Source organism: Eschrichtius robustus, chromosome 3, assembly GCF_028021215.1.
Source record: "Eschrichtius robustus isolate mEscRob2 chromosome 3, mEscRob2.pri, whole genome shotgun sequence".
NCBI lineage: Eukaryota > Metazoa > Chordata > Mammalia > Artiodactyla > Eschrichtiidae > Eschrichtius > Eschrichtius robustus.
Genome location: NC_090826.1, coordinates 108,060,577 through 108,080,736, shown reverse-complemented (window position 1 = coordinate 108,080,736; position 20,160 = coordinate 108,060,577). Strand labels below are relative to the sequence as shown.

The window sequence follows — 20,160 nt, the reverse complement described above, 5'->3', positions numbered from 1 at the left end:
GGACCATTGGAGAAGCAACGACGTTAGACGCAGAGAGAATGACGATGCGTTTGTTAAACACATACTAACTGGAAACTGTCTCTTTAAAGACTAAGAAGGACCTATCTTCCAACCATTGAAGGCCTAAACTTTCCCGTTCCATGGCAGTCTCCACCCAAGAATAGATTTCAAAGCTACCAACATAGTGTATACACATGTGAATATGAAAATCATACTTCAACATTAGTAGTAAAGAGATTATTTTTGAATTTAAAAAAATATTTTTAATACAGCAGGTTCTTAATAGTTATTTTATATATATTAGTGTATATATGTCAATCCCAATCTCCCAACGCATCCCACCACCACCAACCCCTCTGCCGCTTTCCCCCCCCCGTTGGGGTCCATATGTTTGTTCTCTACAGCTGTGTCTCTCTTTCTGCCCGGCAAACCGGGTCATCTGAACCATTTTTCTAGGTTCCACATATATGCGTTAATATACGATATTTGTTTTTCTCTTTCTGGCTTACTTCAAGTAGTAAAGAGATTTTGAATGAGTTAGCTCACATGGTTACTAATAAAAATGGGAAACAGTTATTAGGATGTTGTCATTAAACAAAGGCAGGATTTATAAAAAAGCCAGAAAAGAGAAGAGAGGAAACACACACACACACACACACACACACACACACACACAGACACACACACACAAAGCCTGAGAAAGGGGAGTTTTCCCTTTCCTGGAAGAACAGATAGCTGAAAGCCATCAAACAGCTCATCAGGAGGGTTTAATCTAGTGAAGTTCCGAGCTAATCAGGTAAACGCTTTTGGCTATGTGTGGATGCTCAAAAATTCTTGAGAGTTTAGTGGTGAAATGCATGTGGCGGCTATTCTTTGTGTACTACCTGCCAGTGTCCCCCTTTGGCACCTGTGAGTTAGTTAAGCCTAAATGAACTACTTTCTACTTTCTACTTTACTACTTCATAAAATTTCTCAATTTCATATACCGCCCACATTTCTTTACTCATATTTATTCTTAAAAGAGCAGATTTGGTCATGAACACGTGGTTCTCTCTTTGACACAGTGTTAACAGTGGAATGTCAGCTTAAGGTAATGGTTGTGAGCAGCATATGCGTAAGTAGTCAGATATCCGATAGTGAAGGGAAGCCAAAAATCTGAGGACAGCAAAAATATCACAGTAACTACTTTGAACTTACTTTCCCTCCTAGCCCAGGACAAAGCAGAAGAAAAAGTATCAACATCACTGTAACAATAACCAAGTGGCATTAAACTTTAAAACAATGAGGCATGATATGCATAAAGTACAAAGAGTGTACACTTCCCAAACCATTACCAGTGTACACCAACCTGAATAACTGACGAAGCAACCTAAATAACTAAGGTATGCACAATTACCAGACCGCAGAAGGCTTCCTCATGACTCTTCCCATGCAAGAGCTCAGAGTAATCACACACATACCCCTCCCAACCTCTCTGCCTGTTACTTTCACATAAATTGAATCACAGGGCATGCACTGGGTTTGGGGGGATGGAGGGGCATGGGTGTGACTTCTTTCACTCAACATTATGTCTATGAAATTTAACCCTATTTTTCACGTAGTTCTTTGTCTCTGTGTGTATGCCTTGTAAGAATATAACTCCACATAGTTTTGAACTGTTGGACATTTCAGTTGTTTCCAGTTGAGGATATTCTGAAATGGTACGAACATTTTTTTATGACTTTTGGTGGACATACACATTTTTCTAGAGCACCCCATTCCAACAGAATAATGCCAGTGTTGACTTTCAAAATAATACTTTTGGGGGTTTCCCTGGTTGCGCATTGGTTAAGAATCCGCCTGCCAAGGCAGGGGACACGGGGTCGAGCCCTGTTCCGGGAGGATCCCACATGCTGTGGGGCCACTAAGCCCGTGCACCCCAACTACTGAGCCTATGCTCTAGAGCCCGTGAGCCACAACTACTGAGCCCTCATGCCACAACTACTGACGCCTGCCCGCCTAGAGCCCGTGCTCCGCAACAAGAGAAACCACCACAGTGAAGAGCAGCCCCCAATCACCGCAACTAGAGAGAGCCCTCGCCCAGCAACGAAGACCCAACGCAGCCAAAAACAAATACACGAAATCAATTTTAAAAATTTGTAAAAATGAAAATATATAAAAGTTGGGGGGGGGGGGTTTGTTTTTTGTTTTTTTCCAGCAAAAAGCGTTTATTCAGGAATAGCGGAAGAATGGCAATTCAGGACAAGCAAGCTATAGCAAAAGCCATAGGCAAGTCCCACAAACAAAGGAGAGGAAGGAACCTTATTTTACAGAGAGAGAGAGAGGAGGAAGCTGAGGGAGGTTGTTTTGAACCCAAGTCCGCTGGAGAAAAGTGAAAGTTCAGGGTGATGACGGTTTCTCATTGCCAAGTTGCTGATTTCCTGCAGGAGATGCAACGAATATGTTTTTCTGTTGGGGCCTGTAATCGATGATTCTTCCTGTTGATGCTTCTTCTGTTTGGGTTTGTAATTGACGATACTTCCTGTCTTTGAACTTGAGCGGTACCCCATGAGAGCTCCCACTTCTGGTCTCCCCACTTCATCTGAGTGACGTTTCCCTTTATTAGTTTTCAAACCTGTCACAAGGAATTTTGAATTTTCTATTTTAATCTATTTTAATGTTTTAGGAGACTTACTACATCAAAATATTATCATTACAGCCTGTGGCCCTAGCAACTTTCAAGTGTTCAGTAGCTACATGTGGCTTGCACCTATCATGTTGGAGAGCACAGGTCAAAGGTATAGCACAGCTAAAAGTACGATTTCTGGGCCACAGCATATAACTGTGTATGTATGGCCCTCAGTGGATGCTGCCAAATTTTCTTCCAACCTGTGGAACTTTTTTATACCCTTTCCAGAAATGAATAAGAATTTCCAGTGCTCTCCATCCTGTCACCATTTGGTTTTGTTTGTCCTTTTTTTTTTTTTTTTTAAAGTAAGCTTCATTGAGGTGTAATTTACATAGTAAAACCTGCCAACATTAGATTATTCTACATTCTTTTCAATGATATCATTTCTTTGCCAAGCTGGATTCTGGTGCTTGCTGTGATAAAAAGCAAGTGCCATGCAAAAAATGAATGTGTAACAAGAAGCAAGGAGGCGCTTTGAGAAGGTTTCAGAAGCCGTGCAGCGCGCAGCATTAAGGTTATGATTCTGACGTGTCAGAGCAGTGAAAACACAAGCCCCTCTACTGAACTTTTGTCAAGGGAACACATAAGAATAGCCACAGCACCAGCCACAAACCTACAAACTATAGAAATATATGTGAACCCAGAAAACAACAGCCTTCCCCAACGAAAGCACTGTTGTCAACCGACCAATCGTGAAATTAGGGCAAACGGGAAGGACAAAGACAGAGAGAATTTGCAGGCAACCAAAAGATGGCTCGTTAATTAAATCAATTTACTGTTAGTCAAAGGATTGAAGTTAACCCTAGATCTTGAACTCGTAATTTAAGCTGACGCATGTTGGAACATGGGAATGTTGGAATCATATATTGGTATATATGGAATCATATATTAGATGACGCCTAAAAATATTTACCAAAACTTGTCAGTGGAATAATTGAGTCGTCTGGTTTCTAGAATTACAAGTATTCATTCCTCTTTAAAGATATTAGTATATTTAATGTACTTGACTAGTATATTTAATATACTTCAACACGTAAATTTAAATTTTTAGTCGTTGAAAACTTATTGGATACGTTTGCTTATTTAACCAGTACAACCAGTACAGGAAGTTTAGGAAGTCCAACGTAACTCAGATTTTCAAGCCAAAATAAAGCCAAGGCTTACGTAACAGTATATTACACCACCATTATTTTCTGCATCATAACATAATCTGAAAATATATATATAGTCGTTTTTAGACCAAAATTATTAAACCAATCTAATTTTTCTGAGCAACCTCGATAAAAGCACATGACATGACATAAACATTTTAAATGTCATTATATGTAAAATGTATAAATTATTTAAATTGCTTAAAAGTATTAAGGGTCATCTTTGTGATCCATTTCATTTCGTTTCTCACTGTTGTTCCGAGTAGTCAAGACCATTAATGTAATCTACAGCTAAATCTGTTATTGTTCCTTGTCACCAATTCCACAACAAAATTTTTCCTTATATAAATACCACATTGAAAGCATAAGTAGTAAAGCATTCTTCCCAGAAGTTCTTAATTTTCTTATTTTAAATTTATACGAGTGATTATTACTTTCCTGAAATGACTTGCGGAATTAATTTTTAATTAATTTAAATTTTTAGAGGCCTACTTTGTCTATTCTCTCCCAAGGAAGAGAAAGTATATTGTTTTGCTTCTGAGAAAATATGTTTAAAGGGAAAAAAATTCATCAAACTAGTGGGCATGATTTAAGGTGAAAGCAGAGGCAACGATATGTTTTAACAGCAACTGACAGTGAGGGAAACAAAATGAAATAAGTAAGCCACATTAGGTCCTTGAAGGAAGCTCATTAATGAAACTCGGAGTAAATCTGTGATATGCTTTTGAGTCTCCAGGGTATGTATCTGTGCATGAAGTCATTGCTCCTCATCCATTTTTATTAAGGACCGAACTGGCTTACAGTTCTGGAAGGCTTAAATCTTGATTTGTAGGGTTGTCACAAGTGCTCATGTTGCTGACTTTGTTGCTTGTTTGTAATGCTATGTCTCTCCTCTGCTTTCTGTAGTCTGATTTCAGCCATCCCTGAAGGACATTTGTTTGAATTTTTTCAGTTATTTAGAACCTTGAGGATACCAATGAAAGAAAGCTGCCTATTCCGTGCTAAAAATTCAATATTCTTCCTGTATTAATCCCCCTTATTAATGTTGAGTTCCTTATGAGGGAACCATTGCATATTAAGATCGTCCTTATTGTAGCTACTACACTTTTGCAGTTATTGACAAGGGTTGACTGGGCCCACGTGGTTTTTAGCAAATAGTGGAAAGACAAGAGGTGGACAGCTTCTCACTGCTGCGGTGTCTCATACCAGGAAACACCAGAATCCTCAGGACAAGCATCAGACAAAAAAGACTCATGGCCCGGATTAGCTGTCATCTTCTACCTACCAGGGAATGGATCCCTGTCAACCGCCACCCAACAGGGATTATCCCCAGAAGTTCACTTCCTAAAATTAAAACCAGAATCCCGCACTGAGACGAGAAATTAGTGGTGCACAAATGAGAGGGAGGGAGAGAGACAAAATCCGTGTCCAGTAACCACACAGTATGAAAAAGCCAAAATGCTCAATTCCTGCACATGAGATTTAACAGAACAGAGCAAACACGAGCCAATAGCTCTAAGGGTCCAGGTCTGAAGCAGGAACTTGTGGGGGGCAGGATTCTGTTGGCTCCCACGAAGTGTCTTAGATGGGCTAATTTTTATCGTCACAGCCAAAAAAACGGTCAAGGAATAACATAGAAACACTTCTTCCCATGCGAATTCCCCATTTTATAGGAGGAAGGACAGGCATTAGATTGTTTGCATCAAATTCAAAGTATAACTAAAATGTATAAATAAAAGAGAAAAGGGGAGAAGGCAAAAACCTCTGGGATCAGCGAGATTCTTCTCTTTGGATAAGTTGCTTGGCAGGACGTTGTCAAAGAGGTCACTCTGGGCAGTCTTCTCTGGACCCTGTTGACTAGGTCTGCAGAGAGAACCATTACAGTTATTGGGAGACTTTAAAAATACTGAATGTTGAGCTTTCGAACGTATGCAATAGACTATCTCTGTGTACTGCCCACAGTGTCCCTCTGTTGTCCTTCCCCTTAGTTATGTCGGGAGGGCACTGCTCCCTTTATTAGTTAGACTATCATAGAGAGATGTATAGAAAGAGTGCTGTGTTGGCAAGTAAACGAAGAAAGGGACATTGAAAGACTGGAAAATAAAATGGAATATGATTCAGTGCCACTTCCGTGGAGGGCAAACTTGAAGGATTTGCCAACATTAGAAGCATAGAAACACTAAAGGTAGCACTTGCACTTGCAGTTCTCTACGCTCTGGAAACACCTGCACGAGTGGTCAGAGGTGTGTGTACAATAATGATGGTTGCAGCCTATTCGTCATCGTGAAACCATGAAACCAAATACTACACAACCATGGAAGAAATGCCTTTATCAAAAATAATGCAGAGGAGAATTATGATGATGAGTTCACCGATAACATCATTCATAGAACAATTACTAACGTTCACAGCGGAAAAACTTGAGACACATAAAATATAACTTTCTTGTCCAAGTCTGTAGACTTGGCAGAATAAAGACTATCCCACCTGACCGTGGCTTCCTCGATCTCTTTCAGGAGGCCGAAAGATAGGCAGCTATAGGGTCCAATAGAGACGACAGACAATAGAGCTGGGAAGGGGAGTGTGGCCCAAGACTGGCAGCAGGCAGTGAGGTGGATAGGACCCCGAATGCAGTTCGGTAAACTTTGTGGGAGCAGATGTACAGGTGATAATCAGCATGGAACACCTGCAATGGTAATCAGCACGGAAAACGCTGAAGGGGTTCTAAAAACCTCTCCCACCGTCCCTGGGTGGGCTCGAACCACCAACCTCTCGATTAACAGCCGAACGCGCTAACCCATTGCGCCACAGAGACAGCAGCACGCCCCTCTCCTGGCCTCTCTATGGAGTAGACACTGACTAATTCCTGGGCTGTGCCGCCTTTCTCGCAGGAAAACGGTACCAGTTCCAAAGCTTCGGAAAAACGGAAAGTTTAGAGCAGCCGATCCCACTGGACCTGCGACTGGGTCGAGGTCAGGAAAAGACAACACTAAGCACTATTATCATAGGGCAGCCACCCATGCAGACAATTCTGACAAGCACTTGAGAATACACCCCCTCCCTTGGACGCATTTCCCATCTGGTCCTCTCATCCTCCCACTCACTACAGGGAAGGATTCGTCACCTTTGTGTCCTGTCAGAACCCTTTACGCTCCGTGCAGGCCACAGAGATCCAGGCAACAGCCAAGGGGCAGCTGCACTTCCCAGAAGGGCCTTTCGCGAGGTAGGCGGTTCCAGCGCTCAGGCTGACCCAAGAGCCCACTGCCCGCCAAGGCAAGCGGGAAGGAGACCGGAGGGCAGCCGGCCCGGGGGGGATTCCTACTAGCACAGAACGTGCCTGGCCTGCCTGCACTTCGGGGGGAGCTGAATAAAACTCCTCTTGAAGCTTCTCTACAGCCTGAAGAGAACGGATTTCAGGTTCCTGAAAGGGCAAGGGGGCCTCCTCGCGAGGACAGAGGCTTCCCCTGGTCTTGGAGGACAAGTCCCGCAGAAGCTGCCTTTGAGAGACACGCCAAACGAAAGGAGCAATCTTGAGTGGAGAGGTCTGCAAGGAACTCTCAAGTGGTGTCGCCATTCTTATGTACGGAGAGAGAGTGAGAAACCCGACGTGGGAAAATGTTTACTGTGCACTTACGTACAGAATATACGATGTTACTCCTCTTGCAACTTTCTTGTATGTTTCAAAGGGCTTTGGTTTTGGTTCTTAATGAATGTTTGGAACTCGAGTCTCCGATTCTCTTGGGATGAAAACGCGGTAAATAAGACTTCGGGTTTGTAACACGCAGGGGGAAAAGAGCCGAGGCGAGAGCCGGCCAGCCCAGGCTGTTCATTACATCTCACGTCCTCCAGCCTGCGCGATGTCAAGGACCCTGAGGCCGGGACTCGCCGGCATTTGGGGACTCAGTGCAGAAGCTCTTCTGCATCTGAACCTTGAAGCAAAACACAGCTCTGGTCGGGGCAGGAAGAGGAAGACTCCTGCCAGTGGAGACGCTGAAGGGGAAAAAAAAGAAAAAAAAAAAAAAAAAATCTTGCAGAGGCTTCCCTGACCGGGAATCGAACCCGGGCCGTAGCGGTGAAAGCGCCGAATCCTAGCCACTAGACCACCAGGGAACCATTGAGGGGCCTCGACGTAGCGTCTCCAGGTGAAAACTGTAGCAGTCAAGACTAAACTTCAGAGACCCGGAGAGCAGGAACGGAGATTTCCCAGAAGCCCAGGGCTGAATGCAGCGGTGCAAGGCTCCCAGCCCTTGCCCGGCTGCTCATCACCCTTCACCTCTCCAGTCTTGGGCGACGCCTTGGGCCCTGAGACAGGACACAAGGTCCGTCCTGGTCTAGCTTCAGCGCTGTGTGCTGCCGAGCCAAGGTCCTGCTCTCTTTCCGAACCTCGCTTTTCCCTTGAGTCAGGTGCCGACTGGGATGTCAGCAGGTGATGGGCGGATCCGTCCACTTCCTGATCTCTGCCCTGGCTCTGGGGGCTCTCCTGGAGACGGCACCGGTACGGGCTCCTTCCCCTCCGCGACCGGCTCAATTCGTGGAGCCTGACATTGTTCATTTCCGTGTCTTTGGCTCGGGTCCCCGGTGCACAGTCGGGTTCGGTCTCTTTTGTGGCGTCACGCAGATCAAACTGTTGCGTAGGTGTGCCGAGGTGGGGGAAAGCCAAGTGTGCTTCACAGGGATGAACTCCTTGCTTTTCAGAGACATAACTCGTGTGAACATGTGGAAGAGGTTTAGGCGCCTGCTTAGTAGGTGAGGGGATTTCTGGATGTAAAACTGACCCGAAGTCAGCCGTGTCCTTTGCCCACTTGGATTAGCTGGCTGTGGCCTGCGCTCCGCGGTGCCTCAGAGCAGAGAAAGGCGGGCGGGTTCCTGGTGCTGAGCAGGCTCTCAGGCAGTAAGGGAACCCCTGGCCTGTACCTTGGGGATGGAAACTGAGGCTGCGCCCGCCGCCTCACCCCCTGCCTTTCGCCCGTTTTGGTTTTTGGAATGGGAAGGTAAAAACCTTCAGAAAGGAAGGACGTTTGTTTCCGCCCGGTTTCGAACCGGGGACCTTTCGCGTGTGAGGCGAACGTGATAACCGCTACACTACGGAAACACGGCGGGTGCTGCCGCTCAGTGGCGCATCCCTGAAATCCGTAGGTCCTGCCACCACTATCCTAGTCGCCAACTTTTTAAACTGCAGAATGAACCTTGAAGCCCCGAGATCTCTCAGGCAAGGAGACTGCGGCTTCCGAGAGGCCCTGCTTTCAGGGTTCCTCGCCTGGCCCGAAGGGAGGACCCCCGAGCCTCCCACAGTCGGCCTTCGGGCTCCCGCACCGACCGCAGAGTCCTCGGATCCACGGCTATGCCCCCGAGTGCAGGGGTCGCCCCCGCTGCTGACTCCTCAGCTCCCAGAAGCCGCGGGAGCCGGGGGTTCGGGCGAGTGCCCTTTGGGCCTAAGGGGAAAAGGTAGAGAATTAAGTTCATTCCAGTGAGCTTCTCTCTCTCTGGAGCGGATCCTGTGGGTCCTAGCTGCATTTCTCCAAAGCCTTCAAACAGAATTCCTTTCATCCAGACTGGATTGAGTCGTCTTCAGGGTGAATGCTAGCTTGCTACAAACACTCCGTCATACCTGAAGGAGGAAATCTACAACTCCCAGGTAAATTCTATTTTCTTCCTTTGATTTCTTCAAACAACAACAACCAAAAAGACAGGTCACTGGTACATACTTGCACTTTCCTTATAATACTTGAGGTATGTCTGACTATCTATGAAAAGCTCTTGCTATAGAAACATGTGCAAGAGATTGTCTACCATGAGCTAAACGATCGTCATGCCTGCCCAAGGTCCAAGAATCTGATGAAGCTGGATCCAGTCCCCCACTGCCTTTAGATCACCAGTTCGATCACCATCCAAAGCAACCAATTTCCCAGATGCAGGCCACTAATATGAGGGAGAAGAGGTCAGCTAAACATTTAAACAATCGCAGTTTGTTCTGGGGAATGTTGAAAGTCAGCAGTGGTACAGTTAGAAGGGGAAATAAAAGACTTCATAATAACGATAATACCAGCTTTCTCGAGCTTTACTCAGTGACCAGCACTGTTCCTCAGTGCTTTACTGTGGAATCACTTACCAAGTCCACGTAACAACCCTGGAAGATAGTGTAGGACTTTACCACCCCTTGTTGCAGATGAGAACACTGAGGCACTGAAAAGCTGAGCTAACCTTTCCAGGGTCTCACCCCCCCACCCCCACCCCCACCCCCGTGACAGTGAGAGCCAGCACTCAGACCCAAGCAGTTTGCCTCCAGAGCCCCTCCCCTTGGCCACCATGCTCACGGGTAACTGAGAAAACTTCACTGAGATTTGCATCCCTTCCTTGTTCAACCTCCAATATATCAAAAGGAAGAGAAGATTGAAAGGTAGGCCTACAAACCTCCCCAAACTCATTAATGAAATGAAGAAGAAGAGGAGAAAGAGTAAACAGGACCATTGGAGAAGCAACGACGTTAGACGCAGAGAGAATGACGATGCGTTTGTTAAACACATACTAACTGGAAACTGTCTCTTTAAAGACTAAGAAGGACCTATCTTCCAACCATTGAAGGCCTAAACTTTCCCGTTCCATGGCAGTCTCCACCCAAGAATAGATTTCAAAGCTACCAACATAGTGTATACACATGTGAATATGAAAATCATACTTCAACATTAGTAGTAAAGAGATTATTTTTGAATTTAAAAAAATATTTTTAATACAGCAGGTTCTTAATAGTTATTTTATATATATTAGTGTATATATGTCAATCCCAATCTCCCAACGCATCCCACCACCACCAACCCCTCTGCCGCTTTCCCCCCCCCGTTGGGGTCCATATGTTTGTTCTCTACAGCTGTGTCTCTCTTTCTGCCCGGCAAACCGGGTCATCTGAACCATTTTTCTAGGTTCCACATATATGCGTTAATATACGATATTTGTTTTTCTCTTTCTGGCTTACTTCAAGTAGTAAAGAGATTTTGAATGAGTTAGCTCACATGGTTACTAATAAAAATGGGAAACAGTTATTAGGATGTTGTCATTAAACAAAGGCAGGATTTATAAAAAAGCCAGAAAAGAGAAGAGAGGAAACACACACACACACACACACACACACACACACACACAGACACACACACACAAAGCCTGAGAAAGGGGAGTTTTCCCTTTCCTGGAAGAACAGATAGCTGAAAGCCATCAAACAGCTCATCAGGAGGGTTTAATCTAGTGAAGTTCCGAGCTAATCAGGTAAACGCTTTTGGCTATGTGTGGATGCTCAAAAATTCTTGAGAGTTTAGTGGTGAAATGCATGTGGCGGCTATTCTTTGTGTACTACCTGCCAGTGTCCCCCTTTGGCACCTGTGAGTTAGTTAAGCCTAAATGAACTACTTTCTACTTTCTACTTTACTACTTCATAAAATTTCTCAATTTCATATACCGCCCACATTTCTTTACTCATATTTATTCTTAAAAGAGCAGATTTGGTCATGAACACGTGGTTCTCTCTTTGACACAGTGTTAACAGTGGAATGTCAGCTTAAGGTAATGGTTGTGAGCAGCATATGCGTAAGTAGTCAGATATCCGATAGTGAAGGGAAGCCAAAAATCTGAGGACAGCAAAAATATCACAGTAACTACTTTGAACTTACTTTCCCTCCTAGCCCAGGACAAAGCAGAAGAAAAAGTATCAACATCACTGTAACAATAACCAAGTGGCATTAAACTTTAAAACAATGAGGCATGATATGCATAAAGTACAAAGAGTGTACACTTCCCAAACCATTACCAGTGTACACCAACCTGAATAACTGACGAAGCAACCTAAATAACTAAGGTATGCACAATTACCAGACCGCAGAAGGCTTCCTCATGACTCTTCCCATGCAAGAGCTCAGAGTAATCACACACATACCCCTCCCAACCTCTCTGCCTGTTACTTTCACATAAATTGAATCACAGGGCATGCACTGGGTTTGGGGGGATGGAGGGGCATGGGTGTGACTTCTTTCACTCAACATTATGTCTATGAAATTTAACCCTATTTTTCACGTAGTTCTTTGTCTCTGTGTGTATGCCTTGTAAGAATATAACTCCACATAGTTTTGAACTGTTGGACATTTCAGTTGTTTCCAGTTGAGGATATTCTGAAATGGTACGAACATTTTTTTATGACTTTTGGTGGACATACACATTTTTCTAGAGCACCCCATTCCAACAGAATAATGCCAGTGTTGACTTTCAAAATAATACTTTTGGGGGTTTCCCTGGTTGCGCATTGGTTAAGAATCCGCCTGCCAAGGCAGGGGACACGGGGTCGAGCCCTGTTCCGGGAGGATCCCACATGCTGTGGGGCCACTAAGCCCGTGCACCCCAACTACTGAGCCTATGCTCTAGAGCCCGTGAGCCACAACTACTGAGCCCTCATGCCACAACTACTGACGCCTGCCCGCCTAGAGCCCGTGCTCCGCAACAAGAGAAACCACCACAGTGAAGAGCAGCCCCCAATCACCGCAACTAGAGAGAGCCCTCGCCCAGCAACGAAGACCCAACGCAGCCAAAAACAAATACACGAAATCAATTTTAAAAATTTGTAAAAATGAAAATATATAAAAGTTGGGGGGGGGGGTTTGTTTTTTGTTTTTTTCCAGCAAAAAGCGTTTATTCAGGAATAGCGGAAGAATGGCAATTCAGGACAAGCAAGCTATAGCAAAAGCCATAGGCAAGTCCCACAAACAAAGGAGAGGAAGGAACCTTATTTTACAGAGAGAGAGAGAGGAGGAAGCTGAGGGAGGTTGTTTTGAACCCAAGTCCGCTGGAGAAAAGTGAAAGTTCAGGGTGATGACGGTTTCTCATTGCCAAGTTGCTGATTTCCTGCAGGAGATGCAACGAATATGTTTTTCTGTTGGGGCCTGTAATCGATGATTCTTCCTGTTGATGCTTCTTCTGTTTGGGTTTGTAATTGACGATACTTCCTGTCTTTGAACTTGAGCGGTACCCCATGAGAGCTCCCACTTCTGGTCTCCCCACTTCATCTGAGTGACGTTTCCCTTTATTAGTTTTCAAACCTGTCACAAGGAATTTTGAATTTTCTATTTTAATCTATTTTAATGTTTTAGGAGACTTACTACATCAAAATATTATCATTACAGCCTGTGGCCCTAGCAACTTTCAAGTGTTCAGTAGCTACATGTGGCTTGCACCTATCATGTTGGAGAGCACAGGTCAAAGGTATAGCACAGCTAAAAGTACGATTTCTGGGCCACAGCATATAACTGTGTATGTATGGCCCTCAGTGGATGCTGCCAAATTTTCTTCCAACCTGTGGAACTTTTTTATACCCTTTCCAGAAATGAATAAGAATTTCCAGTGCTCTCCATCCTGTCACCATTTGGTTTTGTTTGTCCTTTTTTTTTTTTTTTTTAAAGTAAGCTTCATTGAGGTGTAATTTACATAGTAAAACCTGCCAACATTAGATTATTCTACATTCTTTTCAATGATATCATTTCTTTGCCAAGCTGGATTCTGGTGCTTGCTGTGATAAAAAGCAAGTGCCATGCAAAAAATGAATGTGTAACAAGAAGCAAGGAGGCGCTTTGAGAAGGTTTCAGAAGCCGTGCAGCGCGCAGCATTAAGGTTATGATTCTGACGTGTCAGAGCAGTGAAAACACAAGCCCCTCTACTGAACTTTTGTCAAGGGAACACATAAGAATAGCCACAGCACCAGCCACAAACCTACAAACTATAGAAATATATGTGAACCCAGAAAACAACAGCCTTCCCCAACGAAAGCACTGTTGTCAACCGACCAATCGTGAAATTAGGGCAAACGGGAAGGACAAAGACAGAGAGAATTTGCAGGCAACCAAAAGATGGCTCGTTAATTAAATCAATTTACTGTTAGTCAAAGGATTGAAGTTAACCCTAGATCTTGAACTCGTAATTTAAGCTGACGCATGTTGGAACATGGGAATGTTGGAATCATATATTGGTATATATGGAATCATATATTAGATGACGCCTAAAAATATTTACCAAAACTTGTCAGTGGAATAATTGAGTCGTCTGGTTTCTAGAATTACAAGTATTCATTCCTCTTTAAAGATATTAGTATATTTAATGTACTTGACTAGTATATTTAATATACTTCAACACGTAAATTTAAATTTTTAGTCGTTGAAAACTTATTGGATACGTTTGCTTATTTAACCAGTACAACCAGTACAGGAAGTTTAGGAAGTCCAACGTAACTCAGATTTTCAAGCCAAAATAAAGCCAAGACTTACGTAACAGTATATTACACCACCATTATTTTCTGCATCATAACATAATCTGAAAATATATATATAGTCGTTTTTAGACCAAAATTATTAAACCAATCTAATTTTTCTGAGCAACCTCGATAAAAGCACATGACATGACATAAACATTTTAAATGTCATTATATGTAAAATGTATAAATTATTTAAATTGCTTAAAAGTATTAAGGGTCATCTTTGTGATCCATTTCATTTCGTTTCTCACTGTTGTTCCGAGTAGTCAAGACCATTAATGTAATCTACAGCTAAATCTGTTATTGTTCCTTGTCACCAATTCCACAACAAAATTTTTCCTTATATAAATACCACATTGAAAGCATAAGTAGTAAAGCATTCTTCCCAGAAGTTCTTAATTTTCTTATTTTAAATTTATACGAGTGATTATTACTTTCCTGAAATGACTTGCGGAATTAATTTTTAATTAATTTAAATTTTTAGAGGCCTACTTTGTCTATTCTCTCCCAAGGAAGAGAAAGTATATTGTTTTGCTTCTGAGAAAATATGTTTAAAGGGAAAAAAATTCATCAAACTAGTGGGCATGATTTAAGGTGAAAGCAGAGGCAACGATATGTTTTAACAGCAACTGACAGTGAGGGAAACAAAATGAAATAAGTAAGCCACATTAGGTCCTTGAAGGAAGCTCATTAATGAAACTCGGAGTAAATCTGTGATATGCTTTTGAGTCTCCAGGGTATGTATCTGTGCATGAAGTCATTGCTCCTCATCCATTTTTATTAAGGACCGAACTGGCTTACAGTTCTGGAAGGCTTAAATCTTGATTTGTAGGGTTGTCACAAGTGCTCATGTTGCTGACTTTGTTGCTTGTTTGTAATGCTATGTCTCTCCTCTGCTTTCTGTAGTCTGATTTCAGCCATCCCTGAAGGACATTTGTTTGAATTTTTTCAGTTATTTAGAACCTTGAGGATACCAATGAAAGAAAGCTGCCTATTCCGTGCTAAAAATTCAATATTCTTCCTGTATTAATCCCCCTTATTAATGTTGAGTTCCTTATGAGGGAACCATTGCATATTAAGATCGTCCTTATTGTAGCTACTACACTTTTGCAGTTATTGACAAGGGTTGACTGGGCCCACGTGGTTTTTAGCAAATAGTGGAAAGACAAGAGGTGGACAGCTTCTCACTGCTGCGGTGTCTCATACCAGGAAACACCAGAATCCTCAGGACAAGCATCAGACAAAAAAGACTCATGGCCCGGATTAGCTGTCATCTTCTACCTACCAGGGAATGGATCCCTGTCAACCGCCACCCAACAGGGATTATCCCCAGAAGTTCACTTCCTAAAATTAAAACCAGAATCCCGCACTGAGACGAGAAATTAGTGGTGCACAAATGAGAGGGAGGGAGAGAGACAAAATCCGTGTCCAGTAACCACACAGTATGAAAAAGCCAAAATGCTCAATTCCTGCACATGAGATTTAACAGAACAGAGCAAACACGAGCCAATAGCTCTAAGGGTCCAGGTCTGAAGCAGGAACTTGTGGGGGGCAGGATTCTGTTGGCTCCCACGAAGTGTCTTAGATGGGCTAATTTTTATCGTCACAGCCAAAAAAACGGTCAAGGAATAACATAGAAACACTTCTTCCCATGCGAATTCCCCATTTTATAGGAGGAAGGACAGGCATTAGATTGTTTGCATCAAATTCAAAGTATAACTAAAATGTATAAATAAAAGAGAAAAGGGGAGAAGGCAAAAACCTCTGGGATCAGCGAGATTCTTCTCTTTGGATAAGTTGCTTGGCAGGACGTTGTCAAAGAGGTCACTCTGGGCAGTCTTCTCTGGACCCTGTTGACTAGGTCTGCAGAGAGAACCATTACAGTTATTGGGAGACTTTAAAAATATTGAATGTTGAGCTTTCGAACGTATGCAATAGACTATCTCTGTGTACTGCCCACAGTGTCCCTCTGTTGTCCTTCCCCTTAGTTATGTCGGGAGGGCACTGCTCCCTTTATTAGTTAGACTATCATAGAGAGATGTATAGAAAGATTGCTGTGTTGGCAAGTAAACGAAGAAAGGGACATTGAAAGACTGGAAAATAAAATGGAATATGATTCAGTGCCACTTCTGTGGAGGGCAAACTTGAAGGATTTACCAACATTAGAAGCACAGAAACACTAAAGGTAGCACTTGCACTTGCAGTTCTCTACGCTCTGGAAACACCTGCACGAGTGGTCAGAGGTGTGTGTACAATAATGATGGTTGCAGCCTATTCGTCATCGTGAAGCCATGAAACCAAATACTACACAACCATGCAAGAAATGCCTTTGTCGGAAACAATGCAGAGGAGAATTATGATGATGAGCTCACTGATAACATCATTCACAGAACAAGTACTAACGTTCACAGATGAAAACTTTGAGGCACATAAAAAACAACTTTCTTGTTCAAGTCTATAGACTTTGGCAGAATAAAGACTTTATCCCACCAGACTGTGGATTCCTCGGTCTCTTTCAGAAGGTCGTGAGTTAGGCGAGTATGGAGTCCAGTAGAGACGATAGACAATAGAGCTGGGAAGGCGGGGTGGCCCGAGACTGGCAGCAGTCGTGAGGTGGATAGGACCCCGAATGCAGTTCGGTAAAGTTTGTGTGAGCCGATGTACAGGTAATAATCAGCATGGAACACCTGGAATGGTATTCAGCACGGAAAATCCTGAATGGGTTCTGAAAAAAAAAAAAAAACGGAAGTCGAACAAAACTCTCCCACCGTCCCTGGGTGGGCTCGAACCACCAACCTTTCGGTTAACAGCCGAACGCGCTAACCGATTGCGCCACAGAGACAACAGCGCGCGTTTCTTCCGGACTCTCTTTGCAGTAGACCCTTACTAATTCCCAGGGTGTGCCGCCTGCCCCGCAGGAGCACCGTGCCAGTTCCAAAGCCTCGGAAAAACGGAACGTTTAGAGCGATGAATGATGTTCTTTATCCTGTTTGAAACTGGTGCCTTAGGTGCCTTATCCGAAACCAAAAGGGCAGCAGAATGGCCTGACCCCGCCTTGCCCCTTACCCGCCTCAGATGCCAGCGCCCCCGGAGACACCCGGAGCCCGGGCCGGGACCCTCCGGGCCTGAACCCAATGGGGTCCAAGGATAGCTGAACACCCGGTGGGCATCCATGACGGCTCTTCCGGTTTCCTCGCCGACACCCATTGAACGAGAGTTTGCCCACCCTTCCGAGAGGCCTCCGGGGGCCGGTGTGGTGCTTTGGTTTCCTGTGTCCATCACGCGATTTCCACAACGGCAGCGGTCGCCGTGATGGTCGCCCCTGCGTCCCCACGCCCAGAACAGGGTCTGGCACTCACCAGGACGCTCTTAGCACTTGGATGAATACATTGTCGTCTTTAGCCCTTGGTCCCATGAAGACCCCTGAGAATGGAAATAAGGAAACGTTTTCGAAGTGAACATTTCTTTTCTAAAAGCCTTTATTCTGGTTATTTGATTTCGCAGCATCCCGTGGGGCGGGCAACGGAAAGGCCTACAGGTCCCCGTCTGCGCGGTGCAGCTCCCCGCGCCCAGCTGAGCAGGCTGCGTTCTGTGGGGTCGATCCTGGGAGCGGGGAACCGGCGGGAAGCGAAAAAACACGGGGGAAGGCGGGTTTGGGGACGTGGGCATTGAGATCTCCCACGAGGCTGGTGCGGGGATCCCAGAGAGATGAGCCTTGTTTCTGTCAGAGAGTGGGGAAGGAGGGAAAGAGAGAGTGGGGAAGGAGGGAAAGAGCTGGCGTCGGAGAGAAAGCGGGAGGCAAGAGGAGAGGGAGGGAAGGAGGGAGGAAGGGGAAGGGAGGGGAAGAATAAACGAATTTGTGCTTCCACCCCTCCCTCGCTCCCTCTCCTGCCGTCTCTCTCCTTCTTGCTCTTCTTCCCACCCCTCCCTCCAGCTGAGAAATCCTGATACACCCACATCTGAGAAGAAAGACCCAACTCATCTGTGCTCTCGGGCGCACAAGCTCTGGGTTGTAAAAATGGTTCTGCCCTTGCGTGGCCTTGAACAAATAAAGTTTCTGTGCCTCCCTTCTTTCTTCTGTAAAATGGGACCAATGAGAGCATTCTACTTCATTCTGTTGTTGCCTGGGTTTTAGTAACTGCTGGGTCAATAATGTCACAAGCAGTGAAATCATAAATACTATGGTCATGATCCTCTGACTCTTTTGACAGCCCCTACCCTTATTTATTTCACCTTAAATTAGTTTGCTTCTTCTGGAAATTTCTGTAAACGGCATCAAAGCATGGGCTCCTGTGATTGCTCTTCCGGTTTGCTCCGCTGTCGCCGGCCCGCCCTTCATCGCCAGTTCTCTGCTTGCGGGACCGGGACCGACGCGCGGGCTGGAGGAAACGGGAAGAACCCGCGGCGGTGAGAAAATGAGCGTTTGCCCACCCTTTGGAGAGGCCTCTGGGGCCGGTGGGATCCTCCGCTTCCTTCTTCGGTTTCCTGCGTCCATCAAGGGAGCTCCACCAGGGCAGGGGTCTGGTGATGGTCGCTCTTGCGTCGCCTCGCCGAGAGCAACTTGAGCGCCGCCTCACTCAGTCTCCCAAAGACCCGCAAAGAGTCCTGACCAGAGAGAAAGGCATTCGTGCTTCTCGCGATGGTGGAAAATATTCCCACATCTTCCTCGCAGACTGTGGAAACCTCCCAGACTGTGCGATGTCTGGTGGCATTCTTCACGTGCAAAGGAAGGAGGAGCGCTAGCGACAGAAGAAGGGGGCGGCGCGGAAGGACAGGACGGATCGGAAGGTGAAGGGGCGGCGCGAGGGGGTGAGGAGGAAGCGAGCGAGGAACGAGGGGAGAGGAGAGCGAGGGAGAGCAATAGAAAGGGAGGGGGGAGGGGGCGAGGGGGAGGGAGAGGGGAGAGGCCTTGGAGGAGCGGGAGGAGGTGGAGGAGGAAGAAGAGTTACATTCCCAGGGTAGTTCTGCTCACTGGCCGCCGACACACGGCAGCTCCCACCATCACCACATCCCCACCTCTCACCTTGGGCTCTCAGTCCCAACACGCACGCTTTGGTCCCTCAAAGACCGCCCCTCCACCCGTCGCGGTTCTAACCTCATTGGATTTCTCTGCCCCTTGTCAGAGCCCGGCTCTCCGGGTCTCCCGGCCATTCTGTGATCCCTCAACGTCCTTTCCACGGATTTCTTTTCTTCCTGTATCAGCCAGAGTCCCCTTCTGGTCCTTGCACTCATAAACCTTGACTGATCCTGAAGTTCTCCTGGAGGAGCGCTTCGTGTTGTTTGTTGCCGCTCAACTTCTTGATTTTCCAGAAGGAAGTCTCATCTTCTCCTCAGCCCGGTGCTGTGAACTTCCTCCTGGTAACAAGGGCCTTCTTCCCCCTTGAGTCAACTCTTGTCCAGTCCCTGGGACGTCTCTCAGCAACACTGGGCATCTTTCTGACTCTGTTTATTGGCCGACAGCTTTTATGTTTGAATGCGAATTTTTCTGTTCTGTGTATTGGATAAGGGAAGAAATGGCTTTGGGAGAAAATGAAGAAGTAAAGGGGAAATGAAATAACGCAGATTATTATTTTGAGACATAATGTGGACTTATACCTATTACACATGTAAATATTTAGTGTGGTGGTATTTTGTGTACATAAATACTGTAGACACTGTCAGACAACTTGGATACACATGCTCTATGACCCAGCAATGAGTGCTCTTGGATACCCGGATATGTGTACACTTTTTTTAAGCCGTGCAATTTCTGGGTCATGACATATTAAGAAATTGGAATGAAACTGACTTGACCAAGCTCTGAGGAAAGAGTCTGTGACTGCCGAAGTGTCAGAGCCCTGCCTTGTGGTCTCCACAAGCATGTCGTTGACTTTGGGTCACCCCAGGTGAGCATGGCCTGGTTTGTCTCAGTGTTTGGTGTAAACGTTAATTTTCACTTGCACTGTAAATCTAACAAATCTACATTGGTTGTAAGAAAAACTTAGCCCCCCTTCATCAGAAGTGTATGAGGAAGAAAAGGAGAGGTGTGGGAAGCGTGCAGTCTTAGCCGGAGGTAACTCCTG

The 20,160-nt window shown here is 45.1% G+C and overlaps 1 long non-coding RNA gene and 3 other non-coding genes across 6 annotated transcripts; all 4 read right to left on the bottom strand.

Moving 5' to 3' along the window:
• Positions 1 to 6,560: 6,560 nt before the first annotated feature.
• On the bottom strand, positions 6,561 to 6,634 carry TRNAN-GUU (transfer RNA asparagine (anticodon GUU)). The gene has a single exon. It is a non-coding gene; the product is annotated as a tRNA-Asn (tRNA).
• Positions 6,635 to 8,838: 2,204 nt separating this feature from the next.
• Positions 8,839 to 8,911, bottom strand: TRNAV-CAC (transfer RNA valine (anticodon CAC)). Its single transcript has one exon. It is a non-coding gene; the product is annotated as a tRNA-Val (tRNA).
• Positions 8,912 to 12,486: 3,575 nt separating this feature from the next.
• On the bottom strand, positions 12,487 to 18,844 carry LOC137762589 (uncharacterized). 3 transcript variants are annotated; one of them, XR_011073603.1, is made up of 5 exons: positions 18,332 to 18,844; positions 17,458 to 17,521; positions 16,589 to 16,823; positions 15,861 to 15,961; positions 12,487 to 12,893 (listed from the first exon to the last, which is right to left on the bottom strand). It is a non-coding gene; the product is annotated as an uncharacterized lncRNA (long non-coding RNA). The 3 variants fall into 3 exon arrangements; XR_011073601.1 differs by lacking the exon at positions 12,487 to 12,893 and having other exon boundaries at positions 14,591 to 15,961; XR_011073602.1 differs by lacking the exon at positions 12,487 to 12,893 and having other exon boundaries at positions 14,591 to 15,961; positions 18,530 to 18,844.
• On the bottom strand, positions 16,867 to 16,940 carry TRNAN-GUU (transfer RNA asparagine (anticodon GUU)). Its single transcript has one exon. It is a non-coding gene; the product is annotated as a tRNA-Asn (tRNA).
• Positions 18,845 to 20,160: the final 1,316 nt, after the last annotated feature.